The 15,505-nt window shown below is 49.3% G+C and overlaps 1 long non-coding RNA gene across 2 annotated transcripts; it reads right to left on the minus strand.

Annotated features, from left to right (window-relative positions):
• Nucleotides 1-251: 251 nt before the first annotated feature.
• On the minus strand, nt 252-9,287 carry LOC125086095 (uncharacterized). Of its 2 annotated transcripts, none has more exons than XR_007123097.1 (3): nt 5,057-9,287; nt 2,291-2,462; nt 252-523 (listed from the first exon to the last, which is right to left on the minus strand). It is a non-coding gene; the product is annotated as an uncharacterized LOC125086095 (long non-coding RNA). The 2 variants fall into 2 exon arrangements; XR_007123096.1 differs by having other exon boundaries at nt 2,291-2,486.
• Between the last annotated feature and the right edge of the window lie 6,218 nt (nt 9,288-15,505).

Here is a 15,505-nt window from a genome sequence, read left to right on the forward strand (position 1 = left end):
CTGGGATCCAGCCCCGCGTGGGGCTCTCTGCTCAGCAGGGAGCCTGCTTCTCCCTCTGCCTCTGCCTGCTGCTCCCCCTGCTTGTGCTCTCTCTCTAGCTCTGCAGAATAAATAAATAAATAAATAAATAAAATCTTCAAAAAAAAAAAAAAAAGGAATACTCCTCTTCATTTCCTTCTATCTTGCTCCTGACATTAAAATCTCCTTTATGCAATATTAGTGTTACTGTATTTATTTCATAGATGCTAATCAACAGTTAAACCCATTTATTACTAGTATCCTTCATGGCACTGTTCAGTTCTAGAGTTTCCATTTGGTTCTTTTTTTATAGTCTCCTGTTCTCTCCTGAAATTGTCCATCTTATCATTTAATTTCCGGAACACAAGAATCAGTTATCGTAATTCTGTGTATGTTGACTCTAGGACCTGCCTCTCCTGTGGGGCTCTCTCTTTATCTGGCTTCTCTCCAAGGTTTGGGTAAGGCGCCACTGTTCTCTAGGTCAGTGTTTCATTAAGTGCTGGACCTAATGGACAAAAAAGGTTAGAGATCATTTGAAGCACTGGGCTGTGTTCGCCCAGAGATTTACAGTTGTTTACAGAAGGGGTTAAGGTAGGGACAAACCACCTGAATTGTCAGGGTGCCTGGGTGGCTCAGTTGGTCAAGTGTCTGCCTTCGGCTCAGGTCAGATCCCAGGGTCCTAGGATTGAGCCCCGCGTGGGGCTCCCTGCTCAGTGGGGAGCCTGCTTCTCCCTCTGCTGCTCTCCCTGCTCGTGTTCCCTCTCTTGCTATCTCTCTGTCAAATAAATAAATAAATATCTTTAAAAATAAAATAAACCTAAGATTGGGATACTCAAGCTGGATTTCAGTCTTTGTGAGGGGGGCCGTTTGGTTCACTGTTCCTCCTGGGGTCCAACAGGAACCCTGGGATGCTTACCAGGACCCCTTCTCACTGATGAGCCCTGAACTCCGGGTATCACCTCCCCTGTGAAACTTCCAGAAGCTCTTCTCATCCTCTCAGCTTCAGCGCTGGAACTGGCAGAGAGCTCACGTGGGGCGAGCGCTGGTTTCCCTCTGTGGGACACCCTTTCCTGCGGCATCTTAGCCACACGGGCTTTGCTGTCTTGGTAGTTTTCATGCTTTCACACAGACCTTCTAGAAATACTTTACCCAGCCTTTTAATTGTGCTTGACCTGATACACTCTGGTTTGAAACAGGTTTGCTGGATTTTTATCTACTCTCCTCTACTTCAGTGAGTCTGAGAAAGGAAGCCCTTAAGGGCACCCAGAGGTATTTCTCGAACTTTCTCTCAAATGAAAAATTCTGCCAATAATACCTCTGAGAACCCTCAGAAAATAAGAGAACACTCTGATCCGGCTCTCTCAGATGTCTTAACATATTTAGTAACATTCCTGTAGGGCTGCTGAGAAAGGCCATTTCAAAGGCTTTTCTTTGCCTTCATTTTGTCTCTCCCAAACGACCACAGCGAGAGTGTCCGCGCCCATACACACTCCCGGCAGCCTGCTTTCTCTACGTCTACTGACTCCCAACGCTAGGGGTTCGAACTCATGTTTATCCAACCTCAGATGACAGAAAAGAGTCACAAAAGTAAAAGCACATTTACAGGAGCGCACATGAAGGGAATTCTCATTCGGCGAGAAATCATTATTACCGCATCTCTCTCTCTCTTTTTAATTTATTTGACAGAGAGAGAGAGAGAGAGATCACAAGTAGGCAGAGAGGCAGGCAGAGAGAGAGAGAAGCAGGCTCCTGCTGAGCAGAGAGCCTGATGCGGGGCTCAATCCCAGGACCCTGGGATCATGACCTGAGCCAAAGGCAGAGGTTTTAACCCACTGAGCCACCCAGGTGCCCCTATTACCGCATCTCTTAAGGGATTGGGGGTTTTCCCCGTAACTGTGTCTCGGAAACGCTGCTCTATCTTTTGAGAACAGTCTCCCTCTTTAGTTTTCTTCATGGCTCCACCTCAGCCTCTTGGCCTCCCCATTCTCCAGAACCCATAACCTCGGCTCCAGCCACTGGTCCCCAGCTGGGACCCTGTCAGCATAGACTCCAACCGCATTCATGCGGTTGGCACACCCGACCTCCTCCTCCTGCCAACACTGTGATGCACCTTTCCTGTCCCCCGCCCTGTGCCACCCCACTGATGCGGAGTCATCAGATGCCAACGGACACACGTGTACATGGACACACGGACAACACAGGAGGGCAGGGCAGCTGACCCTCATGACAGAAGGAAAACAGGAGTCTGCAGCGAGGTTCCTCCACTCCTTACCCAAGAGAGTTTACTGAGTGATTGAAGGTGTCTTTAAAGTACTCCCCAGGCAGACTTTCCTGAGACAGACTTCACATGGCTGCTTGGAGGCTGGTCCCGCGAGGCTGAGTCATTCCCGTGGCACTAAGTGGAGCTGGTCTGTAAGTGCACCTCACCGGCTCGACTTCCTTCCCTGTTCGAGAACCCAAACGGACGTCTGAGGATGGCAGATTTTTGGCGTTCAAAAGAAAAGACAGAAACGAACAATCGGACCACAGTCCTGTACTCGTCAGAAGGCGAGCACCGGCCCGAGAGCATCAGCCCTGCGTCTGGGGACTTTAGACCTTGTTCAACTAAGATACACGGTAACTTTCAAGAATAGCCCCCAAAAAGATGCGGCATGATTCCAGATCTTAAGAAAGAAAAACACAGAATAGGAAAAAAAGTTTCAAAAAGAACTCAGGGGTGCCTGGGGGGCTCAGTCGGTTAAGCATCGTGCTCTTGATTTCCGCTCAGGTCATGACCTCAGCGTTGTGAGACTGAGTCCCACGTCAGGCTCTACGCCTACCGTGGAACATACTTGAGCTTCTCTCCCTCTGCTCCCCCCTCCATGCTCTCTCTCTAAAATAAATAAATAAAGTTAAAAAAAAAGAATTCAGTTAATCCAAAAATACTAATGCAAGAAAGAAAAAAAGCCAAAAACAAAATACATGGCACAAATAGAAATAAAAAAGTAAAATAGAATCAAAGACTAAATACATCAAGAATTACAATAAATAGGGGCGCCTGGGTGGCTCAGTGGGTTAAGCCGCTGCCTTCAGCTCAGGTCATGATCTCAGGGTCCTGGGATCGAGTCCCACATCGGGCTCTCTGCTCAGCAGGGAGCCTGCTTCCCTCTCTCTCTCTCTCTCTCTGCCTGCCTCTCTGTCTACTTGTGAATCTCTCTCTGTCAAATAAACAAATAAAATCTTAAAAAAAAAAAAAAAGAATTACAATAAATATATGTGAACCAAAAGTTGAAAGTTACAAAACATAGAGTGTCAGGTAAGATTTTTCAAAAATCCGGCAATCTATGTAAGTACATCCAAAGCAAAAGAACTTAGAAAGGTTGAAAATAACAGCACCAGGGGCGCCTGGGTGGCTCAGTGGATTAAAGCCTCTGCCTTCGGCTCAGGTCATGATCCCAGGGTCCTGGGATCGAGCCCCGCATCAGGCTCTCTGCTCGGCAGGGAACCTGCTTCCTCCTCTCTCTCTCTGCCAGCCTCTCTGCCTACTTGTGATCTCTGTCTGTCAAATAAATAAATAAAATCTTAAAAAAAAAAAAAAAAGAAAATAACAGCACCAAAATGGTATTCCAAGCAAATTTTCACTAGAAGAAAGTTGGCTTGGCCATATTAAGATGAGACAATATAAGGCTTAAGATAAAGAGCATTAAAGAATTAAAAAGAGGTAACTGTGTGATGACATAAGATTTAATTATCCCCAAATTATAATAACACAATTCTAAATATATAGGCACCTAATGAAATACGTTTAAAATATAGAGTATAAATTGATCAAAACTACAAGGAGAAATTGACAAATCTACCACCTTTATCTATGACTGGTGAGAGCCGAGCAGACAAAACTCAACAAATTTCAAAGAAGAGGTTTACAAAAACTACATTCTGACCACAATGCAAGTAGATAGAAGTTAATTTAAAATTTCTATAGATTGGGGCGCCTGGGTGGCTGTCTGTTAAGCATCTGCCTTCAGCTCAGGTCATGATCCCAAGAGTCCTGGGATGGAGCCCCATGTCAGGCTCCCTGCTCATCAGGGAGTCTGCTTCTCCCTCTGCCTCTGCCCCCCCCCCACATTTGCACACAAGTGCTCTCTGTCAAATAAATAAAATCTTTTAAAATAAGAAAAAATAAAATTTCCATAGATTTTGAAATTAAATAACATGCTTTTTAAATAATTCACGAGTCAGGGCGCCTGGGTGGCTCAGTGGGTTAAAGCCTCTGCTTTCGGCTCAGGTCATGATCCCAGGGTCCTGGGATCGAGCCCCGCATCGGGCTCTCTGCTCAACAGGGAGCCTGCTTCCCCCCCCCCCCCTCTGCCTGTCTCTCTGCCTACTTGTGATCTCTGTCTGTCAAATAAATAAATAAAATCTTTAAAATAAATAAATAAATAAATAAATAAATAATTCACGAGTCAAAGAAGAAACCATAGTAAAAACTTACATTTTATGATTTAATGATAATGAAAACAGTATCTATCAAAACTTGTGGGATGGGTGCCTGGTTGGCTCAGGTGGCAGAGCCCACGGTCATGAGTTCAAGCCCCATGTCGGGCACGGAGCATATTTAAACAAAGAAACAAAAACAAAGAAAATGAAAAAACCAGCAAGGGATGTGACAAGTAGTGCCCTAGGGAATCTCATTGCCTCAGATGCTTTTTATATAAGGGGAAAAGGCTAAAAATTAATCAACTAAGCACAAAAACTAAGCAGAAAACAAACAATAAACTCAAAGAAAGTGGAAGGAAAGAGATAATTGTAAGGGCAGAAACAGAAATAGAAAACGAAATAGAAAACCAAGATACAACAGAGAAAATCAACAAAGCCAAAAGTTGGTTCTGTGAAAAGGCCAATAAAAATAACCTCCACAATGATTTATCTAAGAAAAGAAATAATAGAAGATATAGGTAAATAATTCATCAGTCAGTTTTCAGTATAATGCGCTGTGGTAACTGACAAAATCCCAAATCTCATTTTTTTTTTCCTACTGCATATGTCATCTACAGACCTATTGTCAGACTTTCCTCCATGCGTCCTCTCCGTCCTGGGACCCCCAGGCACAGACATGCCATCTTTGTGGAAGAGAGAAAGATCCAGAGAGCCAGGGCAAATACACAGGATATCTTTTTAGGTTTCTGCTTGGATAGATGTCATCTTGACTACAGTGACTGTCAGCTGGGTGGGTACACAAGAGGCACTCCACATGACAATAGGTGGGGATGTCTGGTCCTCTTCCAAGAAGGGGAGCCGATATTGAGGGAACACCGTCTACTACAAGCAATATTGTAAGTGAAAAAGAAGAAATTAACTGCAAACACAGGAGAGATTGAGAAGAGAACATCCCAACAACGACATGCCAATAAATGTTAAACTTAGACGAATTGGGAAAATTCCTAGAGACATATTACTTAAACCACTTCAAGGAGAAATAAGATATCTAAGCACTCACATAAGTATTAACCGAATTACAGCAGTATTGTGAGATCGGCCCGCGGGGCGCTCACGGGGATCAGCCGGCCACGGGGCAGCTCTGGCTCTTGCGCTGGAGCTCCAACCTGGGCTGAGTTTACTTTAACAATAAAAATACATAAATAAATGTCTTCCCACAAAGATAACGCCCATCCCTTACAGTTTTATACGTGAATTCTACCGAAAGTTGAAGGTAGAGAGCATTCCAATCTTATTCAAATTCTTCCAGAGGACATATAAATAGAACACTCCTTGTATCATTCCTTGAGCCTTAAAACACAGATGAAGGCAAAATGAGAAAGGGAAATCACAAGCCCATGTTGTTCATTAATACAAATGCAAAAATCCTACGCAGCATATAGGCTGAGCACAAAGGCATATAAGATTGGTCATACTTTATGGTCGAGTAGTTTATCCTAAGAATGCAAGGACAGGGCGCCCTGGTGGCTCATTCGGTTAAGCATCTGCCTTTGGCTCAGGTCATGGTCCCAGGAGTCCTGGGATCAAGCTGAGTGTGTCACGCTCCCTACTCAGCAGAGAGCCTGATTCTCCCTCTCCCTCCCCCCGCTCCTGCTTGCCCTCTCAAATACATAAAATCTTAAAAAAAAAAAAAAAAAAGAATGCAAGGATAATCTAATAGTAGGAAGTCTATAAATGGCATTTACCATATTAATATATTAAAGGGTGAGAAAAATATGATCATCTCAATAGTCAAAGGAAAAATTTGATTAAATTCAATGTCCATTCAAAATAAAGAATTAAAAAAAAACAAAATAAAGAATTTTCAGTAAACTAAGAAAAAGAGGGTCCTTCTTTCACAAAAGGGATTTACAAAAAGCCTGTAAAAAGACTGCTCTAAATTTCTGTACCAAAAAACCTAAAAAATAATTCTAAATTTCCTTTTCAAAATCAGGATCAAGTAAAGCGCCCAGTCAAGAACGTCAAGAAGACATCGCCATCGCTACTGACCTTGTACTAGAGGTCCTAACCAGTGTTATACTTTAAGGAAAATAAAAAGCAAAATGACTGGAACTGACATTATTTTCATACAATAATTGTTTATACAGAAAACCCCAATCAACAAATTATTAGAAAGAACAAGTTACTAAAACCAATGACAAACTGTTCCATCCAGCCACAATTTACAAAACTCCTACTTATTTCTACTTTATCTATAAACTATTACAAAGTATCAGTTTAAAGGGGATCACTTACAATGGCAAAAAAAGTACGAAGTATCTAGGAATAAACGCAACACAAAATGTGTAAGATCTGGAAACAGAAAACAACAAACCTTTACTTGGAAGACATTAATGAAGACCCAATAAAAAGATAGCTATCCCTTGTTTATGAATTTGAAGACTCAGAATCATAAAGATATGAATTCTACCCAAATTGATCTGTATATTCAATGCAACGCCAATTAAAATCCCAACAGGCCCAGTGCATATGTCTGTGTGACTTGACAAGCTTGCTCTAAAATACGTACGGAAAACACAGAATCAAGAATAGCCCAAATATAAAACGAAGAAGAAACTTAAGGAAGATTCGCCCTACTAAATAATCAAGACCTTTTCTACAGCTACGGTGACTGAGCGGTGTGGTGTGGTTACTAAGTAAGCTATCTTCCTTGTGCAGAGAACAGACTAAGCAGTTTAGAGAAATACAGCCACCCATGAATGGAATGTTACTATATGACCAAGCTGACATGACAATTAGTTGGGAAAAGTGGGGCTAGTGAAAAAAATAAACCTGGGTTGGGAGGAGAGACATTTGTGTGTAGAAAGTAAAACCATAAATTAAATTCCAGAGAGCATAAGAATTCAAATGTCAAAAGCAAAACTAAATATTTTTAGAAGAGTAAGTTAATATATATTAGGATGAGGGGGAAAAAACTAGTTTATAAACTCGAAGTTAACGACATAAATTTATCAAGATAGGAGGTGAGAAAACAAGGCACATATGAAAGAAACTTGCAACACATCTACTGAATTGTAGTATTCAGTACAATCCAGTAAAAAAATAATAATAATAAAAAGGAGCAAAAGACACGAAGTGGGTATCATAAAAGTGAGCCAACGATGGCCTCTGCATACTGGCCCCCAGGTTACTCGTTTCTCTGCAGCACATTGGGGCCTGTAAGTTCAATGCCTGCCAGTAAGTACCAAGCGCACATTTTTACACATCCGGTTGTTTTAAACACGGCCCCAACAAGCAGACTTTTCTCCACTTACGGCCGCCGGTCTGTACTGCATACTTCTCGAAACTGCGACCAACACCTGCTCGTCACAGGGTAAACCCCGTGGTTATGAGGCTGCCACACTGAGGCTGCCCTTGGGAGCTTTCTGACCCAGAGACTTCCCGCTGGGCTGTGGCCCAAGGTCACCTAACCATCTGGGGACTTCCTTGCCCTCCTCCTCCTCTGGCTGCCGGGGTGGGGGGGTGGGGGGTGTCTCTGGATGGTCCAGTTCTGGGAGGGACTTCCCACTACAAATCTGTCAAAGCCCACCCAGAGAAAGCCCGCATGTGTTACTGCCATCTCGGGGCACATCTTCTTCCGTCACGCGCCCTGAAATCCCTGCAGCCCGGACACTGACACTTCAGCGAAGGAAGATGCAGATGCCCAGAGAATACACCAGATGTGTACACATGGCCTCGGGGACATGCCTTATAAGGCTGCGGTGAGACACCATCTAACCCCCATCTCACTGCCCCAAAACGAGAAGTCTGGGGCAGCAGGGAAGACACGGACGTTGGCAGAAGCGCAAGCCCGACAGCCACTTGGAATAAAGGAGTGACAGATCACAGCACGTCCAACACGGACACCGCCGAGGCCCACCCTTCGCACTGCAGGGAAGCACACCCCGGGGCAGTGGTTGTGCAGGAGCACCGAGAGGCAGTGTTCCCAACAGCAGCACCGACGGAAACAACGGAAAGACGAGAAATCGCGCAGACGTCCAGCCGCTGGCGAGCGGGTGAGGACACGCTCGCGGGCAGTGACAAGAAAGAAATGCAAGGAACCATCTTGGGTCTGCGCGTCTGAGCCCCCAAGGTCCCCATGTTGAAGCCCAACGACGTAGCGGCAGGAGGTGCTCGCGATCACGATCACGAGCGGGGCTGGGCACGGGAAGGCGGCCCCGGGCACGGGAAGGCGGCCCCGGGCACGGGAAGGCGGCCCCGGCGAGGCCCCCGGGCGGTCGAGCCCCGGACTCCGGCTGTCGCTCAGGTGGTGACGGCAGGACCTCGGGACGAGCCCCGCGGGGACGCTGCGGCGGTGACTCTGCGTGGAGCCGGCCTCCCCGTCTCTGCCCGCCGCGCCCCGAGGCCGATCAGTGACCAACCAGCACACGGAGCGCCGAGAGCAACGAGTCCGCTGTCCCCTGCGGAGGCGGCCGGCGCGGAGCCGGACACCCGCCTGCGAACGTCGGGGCGCGGACAGCAGCGAGCAGCCGCCCGGCCGTGTAAGCGGGGAAAGCGGAAGCGACGAGACCGTCGCTCGAACCCGCGGCCGCGTCCCTTGCTCGGAGCCCGGCGGGGCTCAGCGCGTGCGGTCGAACGGGGAGGCCCGGCGGACGGGGTGTGCACCGACGCCTCCTTCTGGGGCAGCCGAGAGCGCGGGGCGAAGCGCGGGCGCCGCAGCTCAGGCGCGGAGAGCGCGGCGGTCGGTCCCCGCCCGAACCCCTGGCGCCCCGCGCTGCGGCGGCACGAGCCGTCCGAGCGCCACGGCCCGGGGACCAGGCCCCTGCGCCCCGGCCCGAGCGCGTCAGGAGCGGCCGCGGGCTCCCCGGACGCCTCCCCAGCCCAGCGCCCGGCCCCCAGCGAGCCCCGACGGCAGCCGCAGCGAGAGCCGCGCCGCCGCCAGGCGGACAAAAGAGGCGGCGGTCACGTGGGACCGCCCACGCCCGGCGCGCCGTGACGTCAGCACCCAGCGACCCGGCCATTGATTCCCGGCGGCGGCGGCGGCGGTGGCGGCGGCGGCGGCGGTGGCTACGTGGTGGGGCGGGCGGGGAGGGTTCGTGGCCGTGGCAGCCTCTGGGGTCGGGCCGCGGCCCGGAGGATCAGCGCAGCCGGTAAGGAGGTAGTTTCCTTCTCCGCACCCGCTTCCCCACCCGAGCCGCTGAGGGAGAGGGGCGCGGGGGAGTGCGCGCCGGGGGGGGGGGGGGGGGGGAGGTGGTGCGTGCGCGTGCTCCCGCGTGTGCGCGCGTGTGGGCCCGGGCGCGCCGGGTGCGCGCGCGGATGCTCGGGCGCGCGTGCTACCGGAGCCTAGCGGCTGGGTACCACCGGCGCTGCTGCCCTGGGCGCGGACCGCGGCCGGACGCGGGGCTCCCGGGGCTGGTCCGGGGCCGCGCCGCCCCGCGCCTCCGCGCCGGGACCGCCTGCGCCCGCTCCGCAGCCCCGGGGCAGCCCGCGCGCCCTGCGTGCCTCTCGCGGGGAAGGCGTGGGCGTCCGCCGCGGACCGCCCAGTGCGGGTCGCGGCCACCGCGCGGTGCCCCGGCCGGGCCCTGCTGCAGGAGGCCTAGTTGCGTCACCGCCCGGCCCTGCGCCCTGCGTCCGCTCGGCGGCTTCTCGGGCCGCGCCGGAGGGTAAGCCTGCCGCAGGTGCCGCGCGTGATGTCGGACGCGGGGGCTCGCCTTTCCGCCCGGGATGCCTGTCCCTGGGCGCGGGGGAGTCCCCGCAGGCGCTGGGCCGAGGCGGCGGAGGCTGGGCTGCCCGGCCAGCGGACCCGCGCGCGCGGGCCCGTGCTACTGCCGGGAAGGGAGGCCGGGGAGGTCACGGGGAGCGCAGGACGCAGGGGCGTCCGAGCCGACGAGCGACGCTGCCAGCTTTTCGCCTTGCCAAAGAAGGCTCGTTCCCATCGCTCCCGAGCCCCCGAAATACCTTCCTCGATGTCGAAACAGTCGCGCGCTCGCTGTATGGGAGGCGGAGGAGTAGGAGTGGAACCGGGCATGGACTTTGGAGTCAGGTCTGCGGTTTGCCGTCTGTGTAACATTCAGTGAGTTATTTAACTCCTCCTCGGCCTTACTGACCAAATGAGGGTCGTTACATCTACCTGGCAGGGGTATTGTCAGAATTTGAAGTGTGCAGCTGTGACTAGTAAGGGTACGGGACCCAGACACTTGAACTTGCTCTCTCGCTGAAGGCTGCCCGTGGGTACAGCCGATGGAGAAGGGGGGAACTTTTTGCTATTTGGGTCTTTGCTATTTTGCCAGATGTGATGAAGCCGACTTGGGGGGTAGTAGGCGGAGGAAACTCAAAATCCATAATCTCTCCACTAAAGACCTCATAAAATTTTAGAACTGGAAAGAGACTAAGGCCTCACTTAATTATAGCTTCTGTTTATTGAGCACTTGCTATGTGCCTGACACTGTACAGAACACTTTACATCAGTGCGCCTGGGAGGCTCAGTTGGTTGAGCGTCTGCCTTCAGCTCAGGTCACGATCCCAGGGTCCCAGGATCGAGTCCCACATCAGGCTCCCTGCTCAGTGGGGTCTGCTTCTCCCTCTGACCCCCCCACCACCACCACGGTTTCTCTTTCTCATTCTCTCTCAAATAAACAAAAAATAATAACAAAAAAGAATACTTTACATCCACTAATTTAAAACCTTCCTCAACCCTATGCAATAAATGAGCATATCCTCACTGTTGCGATGCAGAAGTCTCGGCCAAAATCCCGGTCCTAGTCAGTGGCAGAACTGGAACTGGAACCCAAGCTTCTCAGGCTTGTTATTTCTCAGTGACTAGAGTGCTAGCCACGTGAACCTGGGGTCACAGGACAAGGGAGGCACAGGCAGAGCTCAGAGGGCCAGTATTTGCTGAAAGAATAATACTTCAAATTGTTTAGTGATAAATTATCTTTTATTTTACATTGTACCCAGCATTATCCAGATGTGAACCGAGATTTGGCCTTTTCACCCAGAGAAAAAGGAAAGGCTCGTGGGCACACAGTGCTGGGGTCGTGGGCACACAATAGGTATTTGGTAATTATCTTCGGAAAGAATAAAAAATCTTGAGGTATTGTTATTTCTGCGAGAACGAGACCCATTGCTTAATACATAAAGGCTTCCTTAAGCTGTTCTTATACGATAACGGTGTTATACAAGCATCTTTCTTATTCACGGATTTAAAGATTAGAAGGTATGTTTCAGACTGGACTGCCGTTACTATCTGTGACCAGCTGATTAGAGTTTTCAAACGTGCGAGCAGAGGGTCCGAGTCTTGTGCGTCTGTAGCGATCTCTCAAGGTCGCTACAGAACACACAGCAGTGTGTTTTGCTTTAACATCTGTTGGCATTGGACTGTAATGGGTCTAGCTGCCTGAATTAAGTTTTCTGGCGAACACTGGGTGATTGGTGTCAGGTAAAGAGTTCAAAATGTTAAGTTTGTGGCAACATTTATTCCTTGGTCAAGACCCGTGGCTGGTGCACATTCGTGCGGATGGTAAGCTGGCTTTAAACAGAGGTGTCCTTGGTGTCTGTGATCAGCTGTTCCGTGCTCTCCAAAGATGACTTAGGGCCCCAGAGTGGGTTATAGAAACTCACAGGTTTACGTTACTTATCCATGTAGACTGTAACTTATACCCCACACCCCGCCCCAGGACTGGTCATTGCTGCTTCTCTACCAACCCAGATGCCTCAGAGCCACCTATCTCACTGTCTTTATCAAACTTAGTGGGACAAAGTGTCCCACAACCTATCCTTCATTGCCCCTGTACCCCATCACCACCATGTACACAGTGAATCTCTTTCCGCAAAAAAAAAAAAAAAAAAAAAAAAAAGGTCTGTGCATCCAGTTGCGAATGGCAGAAACCAACCATAAACTAGTGCCAAACAAGAGCCCCCCCGGCCACCTGTGACCGCTTGACTCGGAGGCCAGAGACGGGCTTCAGGTATGGCTGGATCCTAAGGCTGAAAGAATGTTGGGAAGACCTTGCCCTGCCTTTCTCTGTCCCTTTTTGGTTATTGGCCTCATTTTTTCCTGCTGCTTTCTCTAGACATGCTGAAAAAGCTGAGCCCCGGCTGCCCCAAGCCGGTGACTGTAGGTCCTCATCCACATTGTAGACTAATGACAGCGGTATCACTAGAGACAGGGATCCTGTGGCCAGCCAGGGCTGCGTCACAGGCCCAGTCCTATCCCTCCGTCACCGCACGGGGTGACCACTGCGTGTGCGTGTGTGCACACACGCCCTTAGCCCGCCTCTCTGAGGCCCTTCCAAAGCCTTCTGACTGGAGCGAACTGCCCTGGTTTTGTGTGTCCGTTGAGTTGTTGCTGTGTTGTGGCTCTGACCCTGAGCCTCCTAACCCTTCCTGTGTGGCAGCTGCAGCCGCCATTCCCCCGCAGTTTCATCCGACTGACTGCCTCCCAGGAGCCGTCCGGGACCCCCATCAGTGAGTTAGGCCCCTTCTCTCCTGTTCGTGGGTAAACACCCCGACTGAGCCCTGCTGTAGAGCCGAGCACTCTCAGCCCGGGTTGGCGTTATTCCTCCTCTTAAAGTATGTGAACCAGCTGATACCTGTGGTCTGTTTACTGCCCGTCTCTCCTCGTTGGAACGTCAGCTTTGTGAAAGTAATGAGGGAAAGAATTTTGTTTCTCTAGGACCTAGGACAGTGCCTGCACGCATTTGTGCTTAATAAATGTTTATTAAATGAATGAATGACGATCTGCCCACAGGGAGAAAACGCTGATGTCATGTTGGCGAGGACTCCAGTCTGTACGACAGACCACGTTCTCACTGTGAATTCTGTAACCCGGTACTGCGGGCCCGCCCCGGAAAGGCAGAGGCACTCCCCAGGTCCCTGCGGAGGCCAAGACTCAGGCCCTGTGGAGTAGCCACGTGGAAATGCTTCCCTCCATGCTTAGCCCTTTCTGAACCATGACAGTTTGTGTGTGGAGGTTCTTCCCATGGTTTGAGTCCGTTTCCTGGGGTATTTATTTTTATAACATTTATTTGAGCACCTACAGTGTACCAGGCACTGGTCTAAGCCTTTTATAAATAACTCATTCTTCAGCTGGAGTTTGGGGAATAAGGGTTGTGAACTTTAAAACTTCTTTTTTATCCTTAAATACCAAAACACTCAAGAAGTCTCAAAATTCCCAATTAGAGGGACTCCTGGCTGGGTCAGAGGAGCAGCAACTCTTAATCTCGGGATGCAGGGGGCGGGGGGTTCTATCTAGCTCCATGTTGGGTGTAGAGATTACCTAAAATCTTTGAAAAAAAATCCCAATTAGAAAATTCCATGAGCAGTGAGACCCCTCTGTGCAGCCCCTCTCACCCCACAGAGGTGTGTGCCTCCTTCCAGGGGAGGAGATAGTGCGGCCGTTGAAGAAGTGAAATTAGATCTACGTACCCAGGTGTGTATACACGGTGCGGACATAAGATCTTGCCATGTGTCTGGTCGTCTGGTTGTCACCCAAGTGCCTCCATGCTCTGCATGCCCAGCCACACGCCTTCTCTCCCCTCCGGTGGCCTGGGTGCCTCCACTGCACCCACCACTGGTGCCGGGGACACAGAGCCACCCAGCCAGGGGCTTGGGGGCGGCCATCAGGACAGGGTTGCTCAGGTGCTGGTCATCCTGTCCAGGGAGGGCCCTGTGCCTCGCAGAGCACATCCGTCCGTCCTCCTCCGGGGTTGCTGTGCCTTTCCTCCCAGGAACCTGCCCGTGCCACACCCACTCCCTTTTGTTTCTTCTTTTAACACAGACCAGTAGTTCTGGTAGTGGTGGAGATCTGGGGAGGGGGACTAGTGTGTAAGCCCATACTTAACCTCCACCTGCTGTGGTGCACGGGGCAGGCCAGGTCCTGACACACTTCCAGAAAAGTGAGTCCCCACGTCCACTGCCATGCCCAGCGCTCCTGGTGCCTATCCCAGCCTGCCCACCCCAGGGCTGGGTACTTTACCTAAAAAGGAAAAGCTTCACTACATTGTCTGGCTTTAATTTGCATCTTCTGTTATAATTAAGTTTGGAATCTTTTCGCATGTGCTTACCATTTTTTTCTATTTTTTAAATTTTCAGTTATTTCTCGATTCACCTAATTGCATTTAAGTTTTTTTTTTATAAATTACACAAATGCCCTAAAAAACCTGAATATTTGCTCATGATAAAAACAAACAACTTTATTTGCTGTGAATATTTTTCTAATTTGTTGTTTGCCATCTACTTTTGGCTTTTTCATTAAACATACAAAACCTATTTTTCAGTATTCTGTAGACAAATTTTGTACTTTTTGATTTCTTGCTTTGCTTGTAAGCTTTAAAATGTTTTTTCTTCATTCTGTATTCTAGTATCTTATGTATTCTAGTATCTTATTTTTTATTACCTTAAAATGCTAATATTCGGTTCTATTTCTAATTTTAAAATATTTGATGAAAATATTGTGTAATGTTTTAAATAAAATCAGTTTGAATTAGATGGAGGTCTATGCTTTATTTTATATTACACTAGTGTATGTATCATATATTTTTCCATTTTAAAGTAACTTATTAACATGTCAAAGCCTGTTGTATGTAGCTGAGATTGAAATATATGTGTGATTCTCATAATTGTATGTTCTTAGCTGCACGGGCAGCGTTTATCTGCGGCCGCCGGTCCGCTGTAAGAAGCTCTCTCGTCCCACCGGCAACTCCTCGGTGTGTAGCCAAGACGATGAGTTTAGCCCCTTCCAGTTCCTCATCCCACTTTTTCCCTAAAGCTCTTTTTTATTATGATATAATTATGTATGGTAGACAACAAATGTTCCAATGAATACTGACAAATACATACCCATTTAATCACCATCCAGATCAGGAAAATAGAACATTTCCATCGCCCCAGAAAGGTCCTTCCTGCCCCTCCCTGGTCATCCCTGTCCCCAGAACTCTGCCGTCCCCACGGACTGGCTGTGCTGCTCTAAAACCTCACGTAAGGGGGATCCTACGACACGCACTGCTCTCGCCCTCTGCGTGGACACACATCAGTGTCCGCACGCGCCATGGGACGGACCTTCGGTTTG

This window comes from Lutra lutra, chromosome 15 (genome assembly GCF_902655055.1).
Source record: "Lutra lutra chromosome 15, mLutLut1.2, whole genome shotgun sequence".
NCBI lineage: Eukaryota > Metazoa > Chordata > Mammalia > Carnivora > Mustelidae > Lutra > Lutra lutra.